The sequence below is a fragment of the Gordionus sp. m RMFG-2023 genome, chromosome 3, assembly GCF_954871325.1.
Source record: "Gordionus sp. m RMFG-2023 chromosome 3, tfGorSpeb1-WG-v2, whole genome shotgun sequence".
In the NCBI taxonomy this organism is placed as follows: Eukaryota; Metazoa; Nematomorpha; class Gordioida; order Chordodea; family Parachordodidae; genus Gordionus; species Gordionus sp. m RMFG-2023.
The window spans coordinates 2,796,973-2,800,793 of record NC_088777.1 but is presented as its reverse complement, the minus strand read 5'-3'; positions in this window follow the sequence as shown (position 1 = coordinate 2,800,793).

Genomic DNA, 3,821 nt, shown 5'->3' with positions numbered 1-3,821 from the left:
GTGTCTTTATAGCTTAAAAAATCAATTTCTTCATATAAAAATATTATATTTGACCAGAAGGATCTTCAAACTAATTTTTTTTAGTAAAGCTTTGATACTTTTACTTATTGCTGTCTAGGTTCTTACTTTCTTTCTGAATTTATCCACAAATATCTTTATATGAATCAATTTATCTGAGACTAGCAAATTGATTGAGACAACTCAAGGTTTGAATGCTTTGTCGTCTATTTTTTTCGGGCAGTTAAAACAAGTCGACTTGAATCAGTACCTTAATGGGAGGAACAAGCTCACCTAGATTTGTATCTACCCCATAAAAAAATATATGAGGGCAAATGACTCCCATAGAAACTGGGAAGTTATATAAGATTCAAAGAGCAGTTCTATTTCGGTTGGTTAGTCAATCCTTGTAAGAACCAATGCAGATTATAATCTAGTGGGTTAAGAGTATTGTTGTTAAATGTTAGAAGTCGTGACCCCGACCCAAAATGATGGCCTAAATTTTTTGACCTAACTCCAATTTGACAATGTATTTAAAATGGTATAAATATATATGATTATTGATCATAAATAATGCTTGTGATAAATAATATCATGATTATTAAATAATAATTTGAATTAAAATAATATATACAAATAGTAATTTTAGTGCAAATTCTGACTATTAGAGACACTTTGCAAAGGTGTCACTAGCCTTTGCAATCTCAATGGTCTCAAAAAATCTTTTTATAACGTTATCTTAAATTACTTTTTTTTAGCTAACAATTTCTAAAATTTATGATTGATAAACTGGATTATTTTTTAAAGGATATTAATCAGTTTCTTGAGTGATAGCACACGTAGTCAGGTTCTGAAGGAATATAGAACGGATTCCGTCAATTATAGGTGAAGAATCACAGTCGAAAGTTAAGATCACTATACTAAAATAGTTGGTAGTGCAAATACTAGGTTCACGTAAACTTAATGCCTTTAATTGGTGTTTTGAAGCAAGGAGAAGCCGCCAATACAGTTAAACCCTTCTTCGTAGGTAGAATTACAGTGTAACTATATATCTATTTTCTTATCTGTTTTATATAAATAGAAAGTCATCCAGATATCATAAAACAGATGAGAATAGAGGGCCTGATTATTCTTGGGTCTGGGTGTAAAGTTTATGACAGATCTATTGTTTCAGATATCTAGTTTGATTGATATAAATTTAAGTCTCGTTTTAAGGAGGGGATGTTTGAATGTTATCTGTTGAATAAGTAATTTGGCTAAATGAATCCGATGTTTATAGGGTGTGGAAAGACGATAAAAAGTTAAATTAGTGTCCGACTTACGAATATTAAGCAGAAATGTTAGATTCTGCTATTTGAACCATTCACCTTTGGGTGATAGGATATGTGAGGCTTTACTGTAAAATGCTCTCTGGCATGAAATTCAGAGTTTAAACTATATATATAGTAGTATCCTAATAAATTTATATAACAGTAATTAAGGTTGCAGATAAATGCTTTACAATAGCCACCGGGTCATGCTTAGTTGCGAGATCTATGAATGAAGGGATGGTTACTGTTTTACTGGATTGGGGATATTTTAATTTACCTCATCTTAACCTCTATCTAATTGACCTTTGGTGCTTACTCCCCTAAAAAAATTGAAAGAAGATGACTCCCACCCGCCTTTCCTAGTTCGAATGGATCTACGATAAATATTTTAGGTATTGTCAATGGAATAAAATAATGCAGATCATTATATGATTGAGTGCAAATTACGAAATCAGAAATTTAATCAATATAAAATTTATTCATAATATTCGCGATTTATATTCTCCAGCCTTTATGACATTGACTCTAGAGACAAATAATAAAATGCAATTTGCCCATATTTTTATAATCAATAGATCTATCAAATTCTCGTCTTATCTCATTTTTCTCAAAAAATGTTAGCATAGTACACTACAATATTCAAAACTTTTGCATTCAACGATTATTATATATTTCCTATAGATACCGACATAACAAATTAATATGTAATCGTTATATAATTCATAATATATTTATTTGTATGCATTTTAGAATTCTCGGTCTATTTCGAATATCATAATAAAAAAAATAAATTGGAATATAAGTGATTAAATAGGGAATTTGTTAATATAAAAATAAATATGAAAAGCAATATATTTATAAGATAACGCACTCCTGTTAAAAAAAAAAAGGGGGGGGGGGGTTGTAATAATTAATAATCAATTAGTATAATTAATTCTGTTTTGTATTGAATATATATAAATTTCATTTATAATTATGATTAAATATATTACTGCTTGAATATTATAGAACTTCAATAAACCTTTTTTTTAACTATATTTTTGGCAAAAACTATAATATATTTAGATATAAATGTTAATTTATAAATTTTACAAATAGTTCATAGGAGTAGCCGGGTAGCAAAATCCTGGCAACGCCTGTGCGATATTATTACTCATTTATTTATTTTATAATTTCCTTATAAACTAATAACCTTGTTTTTAAAAATGGAAAAAAAAATTAATATAGAAAAACTGAGGATAGAACCTTCCTTCCTTTCTTCCTTCCTTCCTTCCTTCTTCTTTCCCTTCCATTCTTCCTTCTTTCCCTTCCCTCCTTCCTGTAATCATTCAATTTGATTTGTATAAATAAAGATTTTTTATACCTTCCTTCCTTCCTTCCTTCCTTCCTTCCTTCCTTCCTTCCTTCCTTCCTTCCATCCTTCCTTCCTTCCTAAGAAAGAAAGAAAGAAAGAAAGAAAGAAACTGTTTTAAATTCTATCTATATTGTTTACCTATCCCTTCTTACGTGACTATTTAATTCTGTCAATCAATATTTGAGTAGGCTTAGTAGATTAATGTTTCTTCGAATATTGCGGTGATTAGCTAGAGCGGGTTAGCGGGTTTTGATTGGCATTTTATTATAAACTCATTTTTATAACTTTTCTCTTTTAAATAAATTAACATATAATTCGATATTAATTTTTCTTCATTATTATATATTCACAATTTTACCAATTAACAATAGAACCCAATGACATCGTTAGCTTTTTCACCTTAAACTCTTTTCCATGAAATCTATATTATTAACAAAAGGAAATTCTAGCTAAAATTAGAATTAATTTTCAGAAGAGCTCTTCAAAGTTTCCAGAGAACTCGACCTCTGAACCCCCTAGATATATACTTTTCAACCTACTAATTTTATTCAACATTTTTTTAAAAATATTATAATAAAAAATAAATACATTCAATAAATATTTTATTTATCGATATATATACGTTGATAATATTTTAGAAAAATTTAAATAGCCCGATATTTTTTAGATTGAGACGATTTATATATTCGGTTAGCCAAAGCGTTTACCTAGCTTACTGAACTCCTCGTGGAAATTGTTGTCGAATAACATGAATAGGTAAAATATGAGGGTAACAAATATTAGCTCCATCGTGTCGGAAATATCGATAACCAACTCGGATTTAATATGATCTCTCAAGATGGTAAACACTATGTTGGGGATTTCGCAAAGGCAAAAAAGAGCGAAATATATTAAAGCTGATAGGTTGCGAGCCAAAATTTTCGCAGATTTTTTGTTGGTAACTTTTTTCGATATTTGGACAAATTTGGCATTGATGGACATTCCTTCCAAGGGTGCGGAAGGAGTAATATAGAAGACCTTTGATTAGTCTCGTCATTTCCCATAGGTGCTCTGCCGTGGGTAATGTTATATCTAGTTGCCAAGGTCAAGAATTTTGGCCTTAAGTCAATTGGGCCTAATGAATTGGTAATTTCTATTTTATTGTTAGAGCGTAAAGGTTC